Source organism: Aotus nancymaae, unplaced genomic scaffold (assembly GCF_030222135.1).
Source record: "Aotus nancymaae isolate 86718 unplaced genomic scaffold, 86718_ANA_hifiasm-v0.15.2.pri h1tg000014l, whole genome shotgun sequence".
NCBI lineage: Eukaryota > Metazoa > Chordata > Mammalia > Primates > Aotidae > Aotus > Aotus nancymaae.
The window spans coordinates 11,545,511-11,569,662 of record NW_026988425.1 but is presented as its reverse complement, the minus strand read 5'-3'; the positions used below and the strand labels follow the sequence as shown (position 1 = coordinate 11,569,662).

Here is a 24,152-nt window from a genome sequence, read left to right as displayed (position 1 = left end):
TCCAAAGGGCCACAGCATAGTCAATTATTTTAAGGTTAATGTTGCCACAGTAAATACTAATTCCTATGTACTTTAGTTCTACTTTTATTTTGTAAAATGTGAAAATTTTTATTTTCTTTAAAAAGAAAATTGGCAACAATATTGCTAGAAACCTTTGACATTTTTTTTTTAAATCAAGAACATTTAGTAGGTAAATTACGTTCCAATAGGTAAATCACATTCCAATTTTCATACATGCACGCCTTTTATAGCTTTCAAAAATCTAGGTTCAAAATAATTTAGAACCTTTTTAGAAGTAAAATATACATACAGAAGTATTGTGGTTTTTGCTATAATGGCAAAAACTGCAATTACTTTTGCATCAACCTACTATATTCCAGCACATCCAGCTTGCTCACTATTATGCGTGTGAGACTCACTCACAATAGTGTGTGTAGTTCTACATGGTTTATTTACTTTGCAGAATAGTACACTGTACTGTATTCATTCTAGCGACTGGGCATTTTTGTAGTGTTCAGTTGGGACTGACATGAGCATTATAGGAAATGTGTTCTGGTGTACTTAGGTGAACATTTTTGTGTGTGTGGCATATATACCTATGTGTAGAATTGATGAGAAATAGAGTATGTGTATCAAGAATTTTAGAAGAAATTGACAAACAACACATTTTAACATTTTGTATTAGTATTCCCACTTACAGTTTTATGAAAGTTCCAGTAACATCCAATACTTGCCAGTTTGGGCATTATCTGTCTCTCTAAATTTTATCATTCTAATGAGTACTTAGTGGCATCCCATAGTGGTTCAAATTTTATACCCTGGTGAGTAGTGAAGTTGATTGTCATATTAGTCCATTTTCGTACCGTTATGAAGAAATACCGGAGACTCGGTAATTTAAAAACAAAAAAGGTTTAATGTACTCAAAATTCCACATGGCTAGGGAGGCCTCACAGTCATGATGGGAAGTGAAGGAGAAGCAAAGACATGTCCTTGATGGCAGAAGACTAGAGAGCACGTGCGGGAGTACTGCCCCTTATAAAACCAGCAGATCTTGTGAGACTTCACTACCATTAGAACAGCATGGGAAAAGCCTGCCCTCATGATTCAGTTACCTCCCACCAGGTCCCTCCCATGACACATAGGAATTATGGGAGCTACAATTCAAGATGAGATTTGGGTAGGGCACAGCTAAACTATATCAATCGTCTCTTCACTTATGTATTGGCCACATGGATCATGTGGATGTTCTCTTTTGTGCAGTGCTTGTATTTTTCCTTTTTTCTATTGGGTTGCCTATTAATTTCATATTACATTGCATTTCAGACTTACACATATAAAGAAAGAGAGAGAATGAAAATATCTTATCCCATTAGTGTACTTTCACTTTCTTGATGGTGTCTTTGGTAAACAATTTCTCAGTTTTAATATGGCCCAATTTATGACTTTTGTATATTCTATTATGGTTAGTTCATTTTGTGCCCTGCTTAAGAAACCCTGGCTACTCCAAGGTCATGCATGTGCTACATATTTTACTCTCAAAGTAGTTTCATTTAATCTTTCACATCTAGCCCTGCACTCCAGGTGGAATTGATTTTTAGTATTTTTTTGCAGTGAGGTTCAAGTTGCGTTTTTCAACAGGTGAAGGCACTGTCTTTCCCTCTGCACTGCAGTGTCACGTTTCTTATAAATCAGGTATGTGTGTGGCTTGGCGTCTGGATTCCCTTCTGCTCCAGTGTTCTGTTTGTCTCTCCTTACCTGGATACCACGCAATCTTTATGACTGCAGTTATCTACTCCGCCATATTATCTTGTAGGCTATCATCCAGATTAGTTCTCTTCCTTGATAACTGCTTGCTCTGCTTAGCCCTGTGCATTTTTATATAATGGACACTGTCCATTAACGTGGCCCCCTTACCCCCCAGAAAAGCATGCTGAGGTTTTGATTCTAATTTGGGTGTAGATTTTTTTGTTGTTGTTTTGATCAAATTGAGGGCTTTCCCCCACTATTTCTGGTCTGCAAAGATTGTTTTTTTACTTATGAATACTGATGAACTTTGTCAAGAGTAAACATTTTCCATCTTTGAGATTTCCCTTAAACTATTATCATGATTATCTCACAATGTTGAGTTTATTCTACTTCTTTCCTGGAAACACTAAAATGAACCAAAATACAAGAGGATTGAGAATAAAATTCAAGTTACAATAATACTAGGAAATAAATCAGCCACAAACTCATATGAAGGAGATACATGAGTTTAGACATCTCTTTCCAGATATCGTAGAGTATGCATATTTCAATTTATAAAAAAGAAGAGGAAGGAAGGAGAGAGGGAAAGAATAAGAGGAAGGAAGGCAGGCAGGGAGGAAGACAGGTAGAAAGGCAGGAGGGAAAGCAGGAAGAAAAGGAAGGAAGGAAGGAAAGTAGGAAGAAAAGGAAGGAATAAAAGGAATGAAGGAGTTAGGTAGATAGGAAGGAAGGGAGAGAGGAATGGAGGGAGGGAGGGAAGAGTGGAAGGAGGAAGGGAGGGAGGGAGGAAAGGAAGGAAGGAAGGAAGGAAGGAAAGGCATGGAGGAAGGAAAGAAAGGAGGGAGGGAGATAGGGAGATAGAATCTATCTATCTCCAGAATCCTCAACTGAAACACTGAGTTCTGAAGACACAGGGGGACACAGGAGAGACAAGGAGCTCTATGAAGGACAAGCTCCAACAGGAGAAAATAATGTCAGGGGTTGGGGGGCAGGTAGCATGAGAACTACATTTTCAGCTGCCAGAAGCCTTCACTTTTTTTCTACTTAGAATCGCTCCCCTCCAAATCTGTTACCAAGCAAAAGTCAGGCCAAGATAAGGTTGCCATAATTTAAAAGTAAGTAATAAACTTGAATGTTTAAAGTAAGATAATGGGTTGACATTATCCAAAATAAAGTAAGAAACGAAGAAATCAGAAAGAGAAGAAAGGAACATAATAATAATATACAAAAGGCAGAGAAAGTATAACTACAGAAAAATAAAATTACCCCCAGGTGATGTAAGAGGAAATTAACCATTTTTCAAAGCCTAAAGAAATTTAAAATTATGAAAAAAAAATCAAAGAGATCATAAGACAGAGGAGGTATGAAAGGAGTAACAATGAGCTGGGAAAGGTTATGGAAAAATAAAGAAAACAATTGGTGAAATGAAACCGTGTTAGAAGCATCAAGAAGACAAATAGTGCAGAAATAAACAAGACTGGTATGAGGAAATAAATCAGAAAAGAAAAAAAGGCAATAGATGTGGAAGAGAGATAAACAGGAGCTAATGTATGGGTTGTTATTTTTACAATAGTTCTCACCTAGGACAGTAATTTTCTTACAAGAGGGATTTATCAATCTGGCTCTTTAATTCTACTCTGCCGTTTTCAGTGTCAGAGGTAACTGAAGGATTTTTTTCAGAACTGTGAGTGAAGAAAAGTGTGACCCCAAAGTTGTATAACCTTCTAAGTAGAGCCCAATTCCAGGGACACCTTCACAGAGAATGAGTTGTACTTCCAGAGGTACGAATAACTCCCATTCTAGGTGAAAAATGCTTCAGGGGGTTACATAATGGGGACATTTGCCTGACTTGCAAGTAATGGAAAATCCTTTTAAACATGCATTATCAGGAAACACAGGCACCCATGAACTTTCTTGCAAAATTGTCTTAAAGACAACATAGAGTCAATCAATACCTAAGTAAAGGTGAATAGTCTAGGTCTAGACATGCCAAAAGGAGAATAGATTTGGTGCTGGGAGTGTATAAGAACTACCCTGTACTTTATCAAAGTATGTCCTCTGAATTTTTAATAATAAGCTTGTATTTTTAAAAAAAATAATTTCCAAAACGTTATTTTTAAGAAGTCACTTTGATTAGTTCTTACTTGAGCTAATACTATATACAACCCTTTTCCTTTCAGTGAAGATAAGTGTTTCCTTTCAATGTCATCAAATATTATCCTAACAATTTACATTTGTATATTGTTTTAGAATTGAAGAAAGTCCTTCTGCAGATATTGCCTTGTTAATACTCACAGCAATCTAGTTCCACAGGGGTGTTACCTCTGTTTTAAGTAACTTGTCCCAGGTCATCTAATGATAAAATGTGGACCTGGGATCCATTTGGTACACAGGTCAATAAAAAGTGCTTAAAATACTTTACTGAATTTATGTTTTTAGAAGCTGTGGCTAAAATAGAAAGAATCAGGTAAAAGACTCAAAGGAGTTGTTTGAGGTACTATAATAGCCGGGAGTGGGTGGGGAGGATATCATTATATAAAATTTAGCTTCGAAGTCCGTGTCTGGGAAGTTCTCTTTTCTGTGAGCCTTTTAGTTTGGTTAGATTTTGCCATTTTGTACTCTCTTTGAATTGTAATTAATTTCAAAAAACCAAATAATTTGAATAAACTTATTTGTTGAACAACCGTTCATCTTTGAAACCAAAACTGGACTGGCTTTGAATATGAACTCTAAACAATCTTGAATCTGTCTCTTGCTTTTGAATTCATCAAGGAAATGAAATCTGTTTTGAGTTTGAGAATCATTTCATAATCTGTTTTTGTTGTTGTTGTCTCGTGTATGTGTGTGTGTGTGTGTGTGTGTGTGTGTGTTAATGTTAATATACAGAGAGCTAAGAATCCAGATACATTCAAGGCAAAGGAATGGAAGATTAGAAAAACTAGATTTTGCCAGGCAGGCTAGTGGGAGGGTCCTTTTGTGATGAAATGTTGCATAAATAATGCCAAGGGGGGTCTAAATTCACTGTTGCCATGGAGACCTTTGTGCCTGGCTGAACTCTATTCTTTTCTCTTTTAAGACAGCAACCACTAGGCTTGTGGTATATCTGATATGTCTTGCTTTGCTTTCTCTTAAACTGTTTGCGAGTGAAAGCAGAAATTACCATAGGATAATTCAGCGTCCTGACTTTTTAAAGGCTGTTCTTCACTCCCTTCTCCGTGGTTTTTGAGCTGCTCTGTGGTTCCTTTTAGCCTGATTGCAGGGAGGGAGGAGGAGGTGGGTAGGATGCCAGGAACCGCCTGCTCCGCAGCCTGGGTGAGGAGGGAAGAGTAACCCTTCATCTTTGGGACTAGTCGTCTTGTTTGCCTAGACTACAATTTTCGAGTATTTAAGGACCATTTATTTCAAAAGGTACAGCAAAGGTAAACAACAAAAAGTGAAAACTAACCATATTTGGTTTTTCAATGCTTTCATTGTGAATGTTCTTTTTGTGATAATTTTAACTAAAATTTTAAAACTGAAAGTTAAAGTTATGTGTAGAAAATATGGTAAGAATTTATTTCTTACCTAAGAGTTATCAATTTATTCAGCATCTGAACATTGAAATTGTGATGCCAAATAACCAAATTAAACAGAAAGGGGTTGTAAGAATTCACGTGCCATTTTCCTATTAACTAACCATTAAAACTATTTAATGATTGTTTTTAGTAAGACTTGGTGTGTCAGAGATATATACTTTAGATTTTATGAAAGTTATGATTATCCATGTAAATCGCCGCTTATAATTCAGTGAGAATTAAATAAGAGTTAATTTGGAAATTGAAGGTCTTTTTATTCCCTTCAGTGCACAATTAAAGGAATAACGCCATCTAGTAAGAAATTATTCATGGAGAGTAAAGGCAAAAAATCACCCAAGTAGTGTCAACATGTAAAGTAGCCGAAAATTCAATAGATTGGGCAGCTAACTTGTTGCATAGCTTTCTCTTTTTTGCAAACATTATATGGTTCTCAGTGATGAGTTTATACTAGAACTAGAATACAATAATTACATGTTTTGATCACTCTAAATGGTGCAGGTGTAAATAAGATGCACAAACCCCTTAATTAGAGAAAATCTTTACCAAGTGTTTCCAGATTGCTTTTATTCAGATAACTCATTGGAAAATTGTTGCCCAAAATTTAAAATGACTTTGTAGATTTCACCTTTGACACCACTGTAGTTAAATAAAAAAAATTGTGATGCCCAACAGATTAGAGATACAAATTGATTTTTTGAAACCAGTTATTGAATAAAATAACAATCTATGGAACTTATTTTGGATTGTTGTATATTTGTAAGATAGCTGTACCTTGTAGAATTGTGACTGCAGTAAAATGGAATGCCTCAAAAAGTCTTTAGTATTTATACAGTCTTTATAAAGAAAGTCTAAGTATCTTTAAAGGATTTTCAAATGGGTAATAATAGTGATAGAAATGATTTTTACCTTAATTTTGACAAACACAATATAAAACTTATGTTTGATTAATATTATTTGAAATTTGAATGACTTTATAAGTTATAAACTGAGTGTCAAAAATGACCATGTTGACTTAAAATGATTTAATTTTATCAGAAACATATTTTTGTGTTTTAATATATTAATTGCCTAGCCATAGTTTTTATTTTAAAGAAGCTAATGAAGAAAGGCGTATATTACTCAGAGGGCATCTCTTACTAAATATTTCATTTCAACTAATTATTAAATAAAAGTAAAAGTTTAAGTTTATTGTCTTAAAGCTAAGAAATCTTTTTATTTTTAAGGCATGAAAGTCAATCTCAATGATATGGATTTAGAACGGTGATTTAAGAAAACTTTGACCTTTGGAAGTGTTTTCCATATTGACTGTAATTTAATAATATTGCTGAACTATAAAAGTAAATGACTGTGAAGTTTCACTTTAGGAATATAGTGTTTGGGTGCTCACACTTTTTGTAAATCAATCTAATAGATTTACATGACATTAAGTCTTCAAACTGTAGGACACAGTATATGCATGTGAGCCAAATAAAGAGTTGAAAAACATAATAAGTTAACTCATTGGATGGTGTGATTATGACTGCACATTCCCTCATGTCTCAGAATGTTAATATTGTAAATTTGAATTCAGGTTGTTTTTCAATCCAGGTGTTTATATTATGTGGATATATCTGAAAACATACTAAGTAGATGGCATTTTAAAACACAAGCAGAGAGTCAAACAAATGTGAATTTAAAAAAATATTGCACGTGAGAATTTTCAAATACCATGTTACAAAATTTTTTCTGGGGTGTTTTACTCATAGATTGTATCCACACAATTAATAAAAAAGTTTCAATTGTTTAATATTATATGCCTATTCTCATAAATTTTATCTACACAATTAAGAAAAAATATTTTTCATGTTAAATATATATGTATTTACTTGTCCGGACAATTTCAGATCTGGTCCAATTCTTATATGATGATAATGGCCAAATTGGAGAATCCTAGCTAATAAGTTTGACCATAAGTTCCAGTTGGAATCGTGTGGGAACGAAGATTTATGTTTGTGTTTCTACAAGTAGCTTATCAACATGTGAACTGTGATTTAGAGTTGTGTTTTGTGGCTATTTTAGAGTTATTTTCCATTCACAATGTCTTGTATTAAACAAAATTTTTTGAGTCCTTTTTCTGGTCTAAATAGTGAGCTGCCACATACAAAAGTGAAAGAGATATTCCCTAGGGATCAAGAACTCAAAAGTCTGGTGGGATCCAGATGTGAGAACTAGTACCTGGGATGTAGTAAAGTAATGGCTGTATTGATGCCATGGCCAAGGAGAGCATGCACAGCGCGATAGCTTATATGGTGCATTTGAATGTGTTTATTAGGTCCTTCCCTGTAGAAGAAAGATTAAGTGACACACAAAATAACCAGTAATAAATGAGTATAAAGATTATTTCTGAATAACAGGCAAAGGAATCCTATGAAAATGTGTGTCCTATCATGTTACTACTCTATGCAGAGTGAAAATACCTACAGTGGCCAACAAGGGCCTCTGTGCTGTGCCACCTGCTACCCCATCCCTCCTACGCCTCCCAAGATTGTTTCCTCCTCTCACTTTTTGCTCCTGCACAGGAAACTCCTCACCTCTCCTAGAACATGTTCCCAGAACTTGGATTTTGCATTTGCTGTTGACTTTTGCTTGAAACACCATCCTAGCCCCTCCTTTCTCCCCACCCCCCAGCCCAGATATACACATGCCCCACCTCCTCATTGTTTCCCATCTTTTCTGTGATGTCACCTTGTCAATGACACTGTTCTCAATTATCCTATTCAGATTGCCTCCTTGTCATCTTCTTTTCCTAAATTACTTTTCTTTATTGCCTTTACCTCAGGTGGTTCCATGTAATCTGTTTATTGGGTTTGCTGTCTGTTTTCTCCATTAGAATGTAAACTTCATGAGGGCAGGGATTTTTGTCGATTTTTTTCATTGATGCATTTCCAGCACTTAGGCTGTGCCTGATGTATTTATTGAATAAATAAAAGAGAATCAGATATAGATATATTATATATATGTATATATATAAAGTGTGTGTATATGTATATATACACACACATTTTTTTCTAACATCAAATATACACTGTTCTTTTTCCCCCAATTTTTTTAAAAAAACAGATACAGTAGTGAGTATTCAAAGTTATCGCTTTGACTCCTTATTCTCTCTCAAGTAGGAGAGAAGTGGTCAGTTACGGGCAGCAGATTCACAAGTGCTTATGTTCCAACACCCTTCTTATTCTCCATTGGAGCAGAATAAGACCTGAGCATTTCCCTTCTATGGCATGATATATGATGTCAGACAGACTCTAAGTGAAACAATCTTAAATCTTCTCTCCTGTTACCACCCTCCAGCTGTGGAAACGTCACAAATGCCTTTGACTTCTATGTGCTCTGCCTGTTCCTTTCAGAGTGAAAAGCATGGCCATTATCGTAATATCCGAGCTCTCCCTAAGGTTTTGTGATTTATCTGCATTTTCTTCAAAGTATGTTTTCATCAAAGAACACATAAAGAAGTATATATAATTTCTAAAATATTAAATCATGTATTTTTCTTCGTGTTTCTATCTATCCTCTATTAGCATGAGAAAAATGATTCAGTGGCCTGGATTTTTTATGGAATCATACTCAGTCAGCAGCTCTGATCAAGTTCTACTGAAGAAACAAAATGTATCTTTAGGGTCCTGAGAATCACCAATGAGTATTAATCATGTGCATGGTGATACTATTTGGCCATATCTAATACTGGCTTACCTGGAAAACAGAGTAACAGTGGGTGCATTTTTGTTATTTTTGAATCAAATTATCTGCTTCTATCCCATGAAGTTCATCCTACCTTTGACATGTTTAATTAAACTCAGCACATAAGATTGTAAAAATAAACTCTCTAAGCTCTAGGAATATCATAAACACTACATTATGGCTAATTACATTGTGACCTTCTCCAGTGTGTCAATATATTTCAAAGATATGGGGGTTCCTTCCTCTAGGAATAAAAAATATTGAGTTAGTCTGTGACTTTCAACAGTACTAGCCTTTTTTCAAAAAAAAAATTTATATCTAGAATAAAAGTTAATTTTAAGTGTTGGTCAACTAATCGTTTTAGAACAAGGCAAAACGATTATTAGAACCTTTCTGCCTCCTTTCCACCTCCACTACTGTTTTGCATGTATAGAGTAACATTTGCATACGTGTTCCTACAAGGAGAGCAACTCTGAAGATGGTTATTTATTGCATAGCTTTTGCATTAGTCACATGTTCCTTCTTCATGAATTTTATCTGCCTCAGTTCATTTCAAGCCCCCATGCTCTTCTGAACCAATTTCTGGTAATTTTCATCAGCATTAATAGAGTTTCTTCAAGAGATACTATATTCAGTGTTGAAATGTTAAATGTAATTGAATTTACTTGCCAAGGTTGGGGATTAACTACACCCACATTATCGTGGAGTACTTCTTCCAAAAATTGGAAACCGTAAAAACAGAGGCGGAGATGAAAAAGAATTAAAAAGGGAGACTTTTAGTTCATTGTGAGGCTGTGGGTGTAGACTCAGACATAGCCCTGGGGTGCTGCCCTGGCCCTGACTTAGTTTGCAGACCCTGGTACATTTGGGCATGTATTTGGCAAATAGAGTGCACACGTATTGACCAGATGTCATACATATTCCATTTAGGAACTTATTGAATCACTGGGTATGCAGAATTAAATAGGAAATTTGCATTTCTTCATTGAAAAATTTATAAGCCTGACCCCTCCATTTATTTTATTATTCTGAAATAAAAATCAATAAAATTATTTTGCACATCCAGTGTGCTGATTATTTACTTATAATATCTCATTAAATCTTCACAAGGTCCCTACATGTTAGATATTATCCCAGTATGATTGAAGTGAAATTTTACGCTAAGTAATTATTCCATTACATGATGTTTCTGAGACCACAGAATTAAATGAGCACAGGATTTTGAACCCATGTGTACTTAACTGAAGCTGGCCCTCCCTCCTTCAGCCTTCTTCTATCCAGTGGCATGGCTCAATATAAGCATCTCGCTTAGATTTTAGAAAACCCTCCTAGATTTCCACCTGTTCATAGACCCCTCTCACTGCACATACCTCTTTGTTTTATGATTTACCTCCATCCAGGTGCTCCAGGCACTTTTCCCTTATAACAAGCTTTTTGACCCACTGATCAGCATAGAGCTAAGAATGACAGTGGGTGCTGTGGGAACTACTGGTGTCAGAATTCCCAGGGTAACTGTTATAAATGCAGCTTCCTGACTCCGTTGCATTATGGTTGCATAGAGGCTACACCCATCCTAAGGAGAGCAAGTAGAGTCTATCCCTGTCAATTTCATGTGAGAGCTCACTGTTTGCATTCATTTTTAGAAGGAAGCCAGAGAAACTTTATCAGCCTTGCTTAAAAGTAGCATTCATATCTTTGAGAAACTTTAAGAAAATGTGAGTTTTCATTAGATACAACATTCTTAGTGTATTTAACGAGGTGTGAAATAGGCCCCTTCATTGTAGTGTAGAGGAAATAATATGAGATTGGTGGTCAGAGGCTGTTTTCTGTGCTGGCACCACTGCATTCCAATTGTATAATTCTAAGAAAAGATCCATGTGTTTTGAATATAACTTTCTCTGAGTAGCAGTCGTGACATTCTAATCACTGTGGTCCAGGCTCCATATGATCTTCTGTATGAACTGTGTGGTGTCTTCCTCTTCTATCTGTAGAAGAATATTTTACTGGAGCAAGATTAGGACTGAATATTTCCATATGTAAACCTTTATTTTTTGATGATGTGTTGATAATATATTATTTGCTTTAAGTGGATATTCACAGTTTTTGAAGGCTGAAGGCTGTAGGAATTTAGTTACAAGATGAATATTCTGCCCAGGGAATACACCGGTGTTACTTCAGTGTGCTTGATGCTCTCGCCAGAATATCTGTCCGCATTCATGTGGTGCCAGAAGGTGTAGTTCCGTGACTGTCATCCTCCATTTCCTTCTTTGTCTCTTCTTTCTTTGTTTTGGTTTTTGGTGTGTTTATTTCCTAAGTGGGGCAATATATTTTGAGAAAGAGCAATGGGATAGAATCAGGTCCTGCTCTGGCATGAACTTTATTTCGTGTCATTTTCTTTTCCCTGTTATGTCCCAAGTGAGCTTTAAAGCTGCTCATTCTAGTCACTTAATCTCTCTCCACTTCAGTTTCCATAACTGCAAAATTAAAAGCTTCAATTCTATGATCCCTTCCAAATGAGTAAGAATTTATTGTCTGCCATACAGGGGCTTCCCAGTGCTGGGTTAGGGTATACTCCAGCTGTAGTGCAGACCAGATTAGCAGCAGTGGGCTCTCACTTGGGTCCCTGGCCTATCCTGTGTGGGTGTCTCATCCACTGGTCTCCAGCCTTTGTTAATCTCACTTGTTGGTCAGTAAAAGTCTTCGGAGAAAGAACATCCATTGTATGCTCATTTATTTATACATGATTCAAATACTACTGTACTAACCTTCATGTTAGAAAGTATAATAAAAACTAAGTTTTAAAAGCTGAGAACAGTACATTTAAACATAAGTTCAAACCTTCCCTTCCCATACCCCACTTTAGAGGCAACTGCTGCCCCTGCTAACTAAGCTGCATCGCTGAGCAAATTGTAAGGAAGTTAACAATCACAGCTGAAACCCAAGATATGAGAAATAGGTAATTTATAAACTTAGACATTTATCCTTGTAAAACCCTCTGTCTTCGTTATTATTGGAGTTGGGGCCAACCAAAGATGACAGTTATATAATTTTGAATGATTGCTCTTGGTTTGCAGATGAGTCCATCACCACCAGCCACTCTGCAGACGGGGAGCCAATAAGATAACGTTGACATCACAGTGCAGTCCATGCAGGGGCTAGAAAACAATCCAAGGCATTTGCTGATCTGTGTATGCTGATGACATGTAGTAGGCACATGTTTATATATCCCTTTGGATATGCTGTTGAGTAGATCACTGTCAACCTAAAAAAGAGTCTGTGGCAAAGCATTGATCTATGTACTTTCTATTCAAACCTGTAATCAAAGACTTGGACTAATGTCTTCAAAGCAAGCTATAGAATTTGCAGGTTACATACGGCTAAGAAAATATGCATATGTTTGATACAGAATTCTGTTTCAAGAAGAACATACAATGCTGAAAAATATGAGATAAAAAAGAAATAAAAATGTAGGATACATGCCCCACCTTGTCTGCAGGTTCAAAGGTATCAGCTGAAGAGTCTGTAGTGTAGGTAAGTCTGGTTTGATGGGTTCGGAAAAAAAATTTCTCATAGTTGGATTCAAGTTTCCTATAAAGCAGCTACTTCATAATGGGAAGAAAGCTACTGTAACTTTTAAGTTATATTATTGGAAGTTTAATTTCAAAGTTATAAGAAAAGTGTTTCTTTTAGACCATATGTGAAATCATGTATAAACTGTTGAGTATTTTGAGTTGTGGAAGAGGGCATCAAAAACAAGAGGGCAATGCAAAGGTGTGGCCAGAGGAGGAACTTCTAAAAACAGTGAGGAAACCACGGAACTGCCCATTTTAATTACAGAAGAGAAGGTGTGCTTTCCAAAGTCTACCGTGTCAGGGAAAAAGTCATGCTTTGGTAAGTTAGAAGTCAGAAGCAGAACAGAAGGCAGAATCATTTTATTTTTTTATAAGAAAACATACTATGAATTTGATTAGAGCTGTCATTCTGTGAAATGGTATGGATTGGGGTTTGAACTGCTTTCCTTGTTACCTTTCACTGAGAAACTGCTGGAGGAGAGGCTGACTTTTGAGAAGGATGATGAATTAAATGACTTTCTAGATCCCATCCACATATAAAATTCTGTAAGACTTTAAGATGTTGTATCTAGATTGATTAGAAGTAGATGAGGTTTAGATATGTAAACTTTTAGAAAAGACGTAATGATCTGTGTAGTACCCATTTTTCTGCATGCTAAGATTTCTGCAGGTAAGATGTAAAACTTGAAAACACTGCCCAAGTGAATAATTTACACTTAAGACAGAAAAATAATAGGAAAGTTAGATTATTCCCATAAATATGTATTCATTCTTTACATAAAACTCCATGAAAAATACCTTATATACTGAATATCTATTTCCTCACTTAGCAACTGGTTAACCATGGTAGTGTATCTCTCCATTTCCCCATCTGTAAAACAGAAACAACAATATAATAATGGTGATATTATTTCCTGAGTCCCTAAAGAGTAGTCAGTCCACTATGGGAAAAGAAGGAGGACATTGCTTTTTTTGGGGAAAAAATAGCCTATTAAAACATGTTCTCCATGCTGAGATAGTAGGATAGGGTTTAAGTCATTGGGTTTAACTAAATACAAGGTCTACAGTATTTATTAGATATGCATGCTTTGTTGACTGTTTAATTTCTGAGTAGACTATGGCTTCTCCCACTTGAATAGCAAGGGAAAATTGTTTGGGAAAAAACTGGCCCAATATGTAGGAAACAGCTGCTGGGATGATGTACAGCTTGCTGCTGGACGCCGCAGCCAGGGAGGCCAGTGGTGACCAGCCCGGCCCTCTCTATCAGGTAAAACCGCAGTTGATGGAAATTATAGTCCCTAGTTTCAGGGGACACAAAGATCATTTGGTTGTTCCTATAAAAGCATAAACAAAACATTGGCTAAGCACAGACAGATGTTAAGGTTATACTTTGTACATGAATTCATGTACTTGAATTCGCTTTAATGGAGTTGAGCTTATGGTGTAAGATCTTGCAGCTCATTATAACTAAGTTGTTATGGGCTGCTAATTTGCTAGAAGCTGCTGTATCATGAGCAAGCCCAACTGCCTTGATGGATCTCCTGGTAGTTAATATGGATTAAATGCGAATCTTTTATTTTTTCCCCTGTGGTCTCACATAATGATGTTAGCTTGTCTACGGTGTGACAAATTCAGTGTACCAAGAGCATCTGGTACACTATTCTTTATGACTGAAAATAAGCCTGCAAACTTGATAATGCACATTCATTAAGATACTTCCGCACGTTGGAGTGATACAGACGGTTGATGACTGTGGAAGGAATCTGTTGGTCACAGTTCATTTTGCTCCAACTTATATAAACAATTTCAACGGTGGTACATTTATCACTGCTGCATTCTTACAAGTTCTTGTTTGATTAGCAGGATGCAAATATGGATCTATCCTTTGCTAGGCGGTACTTAATTCATTCCCCACAGAGGAATTTTAAAAAGGAAAAAAATAATGAAAGGAACTAAAACCTTCACAGCTTGAAGATAGGTTTAAATTCAGTCTTTTGAAGTTGATCTGAGAACGGATCACACTGAAATGTTCAAATCATTAAGCTGCTTTAGTAAAGAGAGTATTTAATTGAATGCACAGTATTGTAAGAAATGAACAGTAAAATCAATCCTGTTGTCCCACATGGATTTAAATAAGTTAATATAAGAATGCTCATGTTTTGAATATATTGCTTCCTAAGCAGCAGGGAAATATATTTCTCAGATGAAACAAAAGCGTTGACATGCATGCATATATTACATACCTTATGAAGAATGGGAAAAACCAGTGGGCCAACCGTCTCTGTATTGCCTCTCATATCCCACTAACTGAGTGATCCTGAATTATTCACTTAACCTGTCTGACTGCCAGTTCACTTTACCTCTGTGATTACCGGTTTACTACTTTTTTTTTTTTTTTTTTTTTGAAATGGAGTCTCGCTGTGTCACCCAGGCTGGAGTGCAGAGGCACGATCTCAGCTCACTGCAACCTCTGCCTCCTGGGTTCAAGCAATTCTCCTGCCTCAGCCTCCCAAGTAGATAGGACTACAGGCACGCCACCATGCCTAGCTAAGTTTTGATATTTAGTAGAGATGGGGTTTCACTATGCTGGCCAGGCTGGTCTCGAACTCCTGACCTCTTGATCCACCTGCCTTGTCAACCTTGATCTGCTGGGCCTTCCAAAGTGCTAGGATTACAGATGTGAGTCACTGTACACTGCCCAGTTCACTACTCTACACAATGGATTCTACTTCATTTCCTAAATGTATCGTTGCTTCATTGTGAAGATAAAATAGAGTAGCAATATAGCTGTTATTATACAAATAGTAAAACTATTATGCTATTATATTAGAGTATGTTATTTTAATGATAACCTCCTCTTACTTGATGTCATCCCTATGGGAACCTCAGTCCCCTCAATCAACGGTAGATGTGACAGCAGCAATTAAAATCCACTCTGGAGGTAATGAAGAACAAGAACTATGAAAAATAACACACAAAGTGGGTAGAAAAAATTGTCAACAACATAAATGATGCAGAAGAAAATGACACTGCTTTTTAGGCTGTAAGAGCCCATATCTACTGGTGTCCATAACCCCAGTCGACTTTATTGTGCTTACCTAATTATGAAAATGCTCTACAGTTGACAGGGGTATTTAGTGACCAGCAAACTAACATCCTTGCAATGCAATATAGTACATGATCCATGTTTACACTGTTGATCCTCAAATGTCAAAAACATAGTCAAACTTTATTAACTATATGCTTTTAGTGAAACACATGAGTTCCATAAAATTTCTAAGGGTTTCTTATTTGGAGTATGAACATGGATGAGATGGTGCATCTCAGGATCGTTGTTGAATATCAGCCTTTTACTTATGTCAGCCTTCCAATGTAATTTGCCTGATAGTAAATTTGTCCCTAACTCCAATCAGATGGAACTCTAATTGCTCTATGAAACACATCCACATACATTCAGTATTTGTCCAGGTCTGTGCTTAAATGCCTGCTGTTCTTTGCATCTGGAATGACATCCCTTTGACATGGCCAAATAATGACCTCTCATTGTGCATCTTAAGTACCAGTTCCTGTGTGTGACGTTGCCCTCCTTCTCCACACACCCTTCCATCCTTTCTAAGGGAAAGTCATCTTTGAAATTCATTTATATCTCATAATTTAGCATTTTACTTTGCATTCTGTTTCATGATGTGTCGATTTCAACGATTTTACTAGACTTAGAACTGTCAACAGGGCCCACTCCTGAATTAATTTTATGGTCATACCTTCCCTGACCGTGTCATTCAGCACCTTGCAGAATGCTTTGCACGTAAGCGTCTGTTGCCCTCCAGCTATTTTACTTATTCATTCCATAAATGTTGGTTTCATACCTAATATGTGATAGGATACTAGAGATTTGGATGAAGAAGGTAGTGTTACTCTTGCCTTGGAATAAAACATGATGATAAGTCAAAAATAATTGGAACTTGTGATAAACTGCCAGGCAAAGTGTGAAAGGCACAGTACGCACCTGTGATCGTTGTTAGTGCGAAGGTGGTGCTCTGTTGGCATTTCATGTATGCACCAGAGAAATCTGATATTGTGGTATTTAAGAGAAGTTCAGCAGCAGTACCACTGTATTGTTGGGGACAAATTTTGATTTCCAGTGGTCAAATTAGATAACTCTCTGGGAATTATCAAGCCACTGAGGAAACTGGAAACATTTCCTAGTCTTGAAATACTGATAGTCAGTCACTCACCTCTCAAAGAGCTACTGAATTCTAAAATTCATTAGAACATTTTATATTAGGAAGAAGGTAGAAAGTGGATTATTCTGCTAGGAATGAGGTAAATGATGAGAAAATAAATTATTCTGCCATGCATTGATGTAGGATAAAAGTATCTGAAAGTGTCAATTTTATGATTGAGTTTATTTTTCTTAATGTGGATTTCACAGTTTGGACAGAGAACTTTACAGCTAGGTTGATAGCAAGTATCTGCTGATGCTTTTCTGAAATATCAGAGCAGTATTCTTCCTCACTCTGAAAAGTTTTGCATACATTTCTTGGTGGCCAATAAAGGGAGTATATCTTTGAAAATGCTCTCATCTTCTAATATAACTGTATTGTAATAAGTAACCTTTTAAGATTATATATTTGTATATATTATATATATTTTTATTATATATAATTATATATTATATATATTCATATATAATTAATCTTAATTGTATATAATTATATCTCACTATGTTTTATATAAGAATATGTTAAGAAAAATTAATTTTATTCTTTGGTAATAAGGATCCACTCAAACGTTCTAAATATATGAGTGGCATAATCACAGTTGGTATTTTTAAAGAAAATTTTTTGGCTGTAGTGTGGAAGACAGATTGAAAGCAAGTATGAACAGGGTCAGAGATTAATTAGGATACTGAGTTTAGGAATCTGGGTAAGAGATGCTTGTGGCCAGGCAGTATCAGTGCATCACTCAGTGGGCAGATTAGAGATGATTTGTTGTGTATGTCTGGAGAGGACAGAGTCTTGAAAGATATGCAAATCTGTGGATCAGGCAATTTGGGCAAATGATACTTTGATTCTGTGAGATAGGAAAATGAAGACGTGGGAGTAGGTTTGTAGGATTTGGTTGATTTTGGTTTTGGATACTAATCTCTAGGTTTTGGGAATGAATGTCAGTGGGCAAGTTGAATAAACACCAAGAACTAGTCATTGAGGCTTTGGGAATAGATGAGCTTGTTCAGAGAAGGTATAAGGATCACAAGGAGGATGGTGGCTTAAGAGAGGAAGAGACAGTCACAGAGGAAAATGAGAGGGTCAGCCAGAGAGGTGGGAAAGAAAGCAGGAGATGGTGTGTTGGAAACCATCAGAAGAGTTTGTGCGGGAAGGAACAAGAGACCAACAAAGTAAAATGCGGATACCAGGTCAAGTCAAGTACATGATGTTTGCTGATAAGAGCATGTATAATTATTCCATTGATATGGATATTTAGCTATTTATGTTTCCACAAAGAGCATTGAGTAAGAAAGGATAAACATCATCCTTTGTCACTCAAATATTTCTGTTCTGACTCATTTTTCCTAAATCATGGGTAAGTTATACAAAGTATGTATAATGATGACACTGAGAGTTGGGGTGGGGGAGAGAGAGTGAGCGAGCAGTTCATGGAAAAATATCATTGACTAGAAATTCTACATCGGAACTGCTATAAAAGTGATTTAATGTTGTCTTTTAAAGTTTCCCAGATCCATTTTGTGAGTTTGCTCTTCACTATTGCATACATTCTCATGTGGATGCAGACATTAATTGTTGAGGTCAGTTAAGGCATCCATCCGCTCATCCATCTATTCCACATGTATTGAGAATACACTTTGGTAGATGAGAAGAAGGTGATAATGCAAAAGCATGATCTCTGCCATCGAGACATGTATGGTCCAGAAGAGGAGATATGTATATAACTAACAGAATTCAGAATAGTGTTTTTGGTGCTGTGAGAGTGGTGGACAATTCTTCTCAGGCACTGAGATTCAGGGTGAGGTCAGAAATGTATGTATATAGAACAAATGGCAATTGAATAAACTAATGTTGTGATTCATCACTGTAAAATTGCAAGGCAAAGGCATTTTCACTAGACTTGAGGAACAAGTAAAGGATAGAGAAGAGGAAATGGATATTTGGAGCAATGAGTGAATGACTGCAGATTGAACACATGCAAAGCCCATTTGAGGAAATGCAAGGCATTGATTTTGGCTGAGCCTAGGGTTCTGGTACTTTGTCTTTCACCTTTTACATATAGGAACGCTGCTCTCTCTGCTGTGGTATAAGTATAGCAAAGATGTCGATGCATGCCTCCTCTCTGTCTTCATTGCCCTTGTTTGGTATATCTGAGTTTGGCAGTGCCCCTCTTAAAAGTTAAGGGCCATTATTCAAAGGAATTATTTCTGTTGTAGTGTGAACTTGGAACAGTACAATAAGTATAATTCTTTCTATGGTTGGACATAATAATTCTAATATTTTATTTCCAGGCGGCAATGAAAACTAAAATAAAAGAGTATGAAATGATGAGCTGTAGTTCTTCCTCATTAAAGAAATTTGTGCTATTATTTTGGCTGTATTGTTCCTGATTATGTAGCCTTTATTAAAACAGTGGAAATAAATGTTCCTAGAGTTTGGAAGCAATGGGTTTCTGTACTGTTAGTGTGGGTTCGACTTCTTATTACAGTTCCAGCTTATCTTTGGGAAACTACTTAACGTCGCTAATTCTGAGATGTCTCAGACAATGAGATGCCTACCATATTGAGTCAGTGTTGGAATAAATAAGTTGATGCATGTAAAACACTTAGCAGAATAAGGTACATGGTAAGTAAATATTTAAAATCTTAACTGCCATTATGTGCTATTATCATAAGTAGAACAATCATTCCCAAGCAGGTAAGGTCATAATAATTACTCATAGAAAATTTTCAGAATGCACGTGCTGGGCTCTATTACTTACACATTTGTGTCTTTACTTCTGGGGGAATGAACCAGGCATTTTAAGCAGTTCTAGAGATTACTGTGATATACTTTAGAGTCACCAATATAATATCCCTACTAAATATTTAAACATAATGGAATTGTACATCATCTTAAAATACCAAGAAATTTAGCCTTTGTTAATTCATGGAGTCCTGTCATCTAGTGAATTAAATAAACTATATTAAACATACTTTATTTGGCTAACAAGGCATTTGGCAAGAGAAAATGGCAGAGCAAAAGCAGATGGAGCACCGCAGAATGAAGGAGTTGGTGAGAAAGAGGTGTTTCGTTATATTTTTATGTTATTGAATGTGTTCTGGAAAGGTGCTTATGATTCCGTTTCCGAGTCCTGATTCCTGTCATCTGCTGCCTTGCTGGGTAACCCAGGATGACACTGTCGTTGTTTAAAACATTAATCTGTCAGTTTCGTAAACTTTCACAGACAGCTCTTTGCCATAGTTTCTGACTCACCAGTGAGGTCTACACGGCTTTACAGTTGACATTGATTTGTTCCATTCTATCCTGACATCATGGTTTGTTCTTCCCAGATTTGTTGGACACTCCGCTCTAGGCTTCCAATTATTACCCTGTCATTTGTGCCACTTTCCCTTCAGACTTGGCTTGGCAGCATGTCTCAGTGGTGTAAAGTTAATGTTGCCAAGAGGTGTGGCCATAGAGTCAACTTGTCCATGCAAAATGGAAATTAAAAGTGATCGGAGAAAAAAGATCGCCCAGGCATACTTGATGGTATTAATTGTTGGTCAGTACAGAGAGGCAAGACACCAGGCAGCAAGAACTCACCTACCGAGTGGGAAACCAGGACAGAGAAACCACAATTCTGTACCTCGATCCTCTCCCAGGTAGAACATCTAAGAAAAAATTTACACAATTATAATGACCATAATCTACTTTCTTATTAAGTACTTCAGAACACTTGAACAGTCATTTTGCTCTGTTATTGCAAATATTGTCACTAAGTCAGACACTGTCAAACCATTTAATCTTAGCCCCAGAAGAAATACAGCATTGCTGTTTCATTCTCGTATTTTACATGTAGCGAACTCGGTTGCGGTGTTGTTTGTGCATCTGAGAACCAGGTCTCATCTACAGACAGGATGGGCCAGACATGCAGATAGTGAATGAAGTATGGGAGCTGTAGCGGGCCACTGGGGGAAATAGATAATTTACTGAGACTCTGGCAGGAGCCAGTGGATATATTAGGCCGTGGTCAGTTGTAGGAAAGGAGGAGGGAAGAGGTGAAGATGGAGTAGAGGGATCTGTCAGGTGGATGACATCAGACAGGTGGAGCCTACCATCCAGCAGGAACAGAAATGGTGTGGAAAGGCAGAATATCCTCCCCAGGAAGGCTGAATGGTCCACAGAATGCTTCTGTACAGGCCCAGACCTAGAGAAGGGTTTCTGTCTGTATTATTGACCCAGGGATTTGCTCAAAATAGAACTAGGTAGAACCCAAATCTCAGAAATAGAGGACACAACAGGAAAATGACTGAAACTTGAAGCATGGGACTTCAGACAGTCTTTAACTCTTTTTAAACAGGAACATGACCAGAATCTTGTAGGATATGGTTATGCTTGGAAGCAGAGCAGAGGGACCAATCTTTGCCACTAGCATATTCCAGCACAGGGGTTCAGCAGATGGCACAAAGACCTGGGGTGTTTTAGGTTCACTCTGACTCTGAATGTCCTTGTTTGCACTGAGCTTGCCAAGTTATTTTAGAAGATGATCTGACTGCCAAATAAAGAAGATGCATTGAATCCTTGTGTTAACCCCTGCTTCCTTGCCAAAATGGCAGTAAGACTTTTAAAAAAGGATATAAGCCCCTTAACATAGAGGGTGGGTAAATAAAAAACCGTATTCATCAAGTTTGAGAGGCTACCAATTTTTAGAGTTACTTAAAGCACTGTGAAGCAAGCAACAGTACTTCCAATAAACAATCACACGCTATCAATTGCAATTCATGCCAATTCATGAGCTAGTAAACCCAGAGATACTAAAGTGTGAAAAATGTGTGACTTAGAATGGATAAAATAAGGTAGATGGGCAAAGTGGGAAATGACTTACTACACCCAAGGGAATGGAGTTCTGAGCAGTGGGGCAAGTTAAATCATAGACCAGTTTACACAGGAAAATCTCTCAGAGGCACGGGGCGTGGGTGCCTGGGGCATGAAGTACAGCAAGAAGCCCCAGAGATTGGCTGAACACTCACTTAGATTCAGCTAGACCTCCAAATTCCCTACCCCACCATAGCGAAAACTAGAGGCATATTCTCTGGAGGGGGTGAAATTAAGCCTTTTGACTCGGGGACCACAAGAAAAAGTGTTAAAAGTGGTATTGAATACAGTTCTAAATTTTGAGACTCATCCCTCCTCAACCTTGCTCAGCTTTGTGCAAAAAAAGAGCAGACAAATGTTTACGCTCAAAGCTGGAGGTAGGAAGAGCCTTTTCAGGGGATTCCCCGTGATGTTCTGCACCCGGTGGTTCTCCTGAAAGGCACAGCTAACAAGTCCCACTCATGCAGGTGCTCATAGAAGAGGTCAGTTCTTTCACTCCGACACTCACACATGAGCAGACTGCCAGGGAAGTTGAGATACCTTCAAAAATATGTATTGAAAACAAACAGAAAGTCATAAAACAGGAACTATGCAGAGAGGAGAAAACAAACACGACAACATTAATATTGTGGAGAAAGAAAAGAGATGATTTTACATTCATAGAATAAATACCAGATGCTAATTAAAATATTCGAAGAATAAAAACTAGCTCTGAGAAGTTAAAAGCATATAATAGCAATGAATCATTCATTAGGGACTTAAATGATTAAATTGAGGAACCTTTCCAGAAGGTAAAATAGAAGATAAAGAAACAGAACAAGATACGAAGACAGAAGGAAGAAGCCTTGAGGACCACATTTTAGCATTTGAATAACGAGAGTTGAAGAAAAAACAAGAGTAACAAGAAAAATTTAAAAGGAGGAGAAAGCAATAACAAATTTTCAAAAGAATTGCTTAGAATAAACAATAGGTTTTTGATTAAAAGGTCCCTAAATAAATAGATCACTAAACATGCAGCAAAAATGTCTAAAAATAGAGGTATATCAAGACATGTCGCCACAAAACCTTAGAATACTAGGGACAAAGAGAAGATATAGCATGTTTTCTGGGAGAAAGTAATAGAGTTCATTAAAAAAAAAAAAACTGAAAGTTTTCACACTTCTCAGCAGCAACATTGGAGAGTAGAAGATAAAGAAGCAAAAAAATCACTGTCTCAAAACCCTGAAGTAAAATGATTTCCAGCCTAGAATTATCTATTTCTTTACCCATTCCTATTATTCACTAAGTATGAGAGTAGAATAAAAACATGTAAAGATGTGCAGAGCATCAAAACATAATGGCTCCCATTATTCTATCTCTGTGTATCTGGAAAGGTGTTTTCTGCCAGGAAAGGAAATAAAGTAGGAAAATGAAGAAGACAACTTGTCGAGGAGACAGGAATCCACAGAAGAGAGGCGTGACGATGGAGACCCCAGAAGATAGCTGTGCAAAGAAGGCAGCCAGGCCAGATTGGAGCAGGTCAAAAAACTCCAGGAGACATTTCTTCAGTAGCTGATACTGACATGTTATTTCATGTGTTTGTGTTGAGAGAAGTTTTATACAAATTGGAGGATTTGGGGGTTTGATTAAGTCTGTAGACAACTGAGCAAAGGAGCAAAAAACTCCAAGTTGTTAACTTAGGGAAAACAAAATGTTGTATGTGAATGGAAATGAAACCGTACAAAACATAGCATGTGCATCTTGTCTTAGTCTGTTCAGGTTGCTGTAACCAAATACCATAAATTGCGTGCTTATAAACAGCTGAAACATTTCTTAACAGTTCTGCGGCCTGGGAAACACAAGATCGTGGCGCAGGCAGATTTGGTGTCTGGTGAAGACCCATTTCCTGGTTCATCCTATCACCTCCCAAAGGCCCTGACTCCTAATATCCTCAACTCGAGAGTTAGCATTTCCACACACAAGTCTTGGGCAGGGTATGGAGACACAGGCATTTAGACCATAGAAGTGAAGAAGCCTCAATAGTGTTAAGACTTAACAATTGTACATTTTTATGCTTCCTCAAATCTGGCTCGTACCATCCCAATGAATGCTATAGCACAAAGTTAAGTAACATATTTATTGAAGGAAGTAATGAAACTATGAACATGAGTTTTTTTATTTCAGTTTCATACTGAGTCCCCCCAAGAGAGTTTACATGCTTTTATCTACTTAAAAACATTTAATAAACTCCATTTAATTAAACCAAATAAATCATCAACTTAGACTCTTTAGGAAAAGTTATAAAACATTTGATAGTTTTTCTTGTAATAACTCCAATGTATTATTATATGGCTCAATAATATGCTATTCTAGGATGAAACCATTTAAAACTGGTTCTTTGTAAATTTTAATGAACTTTTGCATCATATCGCCAATGCTTTCATGAATATTTATGATCTCTTACATAAATTAATTTC

General features: G+C 36.8%; 1 protein-coding gene across 9 annotated transcripts in view; it reads left to right on the top strand.

The window, feature by feature from the left end:
- The window catches only part of CTNND2 (catenin delta 2), a 935,473-nt gene that overhangs the window by 313,832 nt on the left and 597,489 nt on the right, over positions 1-24,152 (top strand). Inside the window, exon 1 of one of the 9 annotated variants that reach the window (XM_064375874.1) lies at positions 4,984-5,154. The exons of 7 other annotated variants lie outside the window; for them this stretch is intronic. The gene's annotated coding sequence lies outside the window, so the exon portion shown is untranslated. Of the gene's footprint in view, positions 1-4,983; positions 5,166-24,152 lie in introns of those variants that run through there. One more of the 9 variants, XM_064375873.1, reaches the window with a different exon arrangement.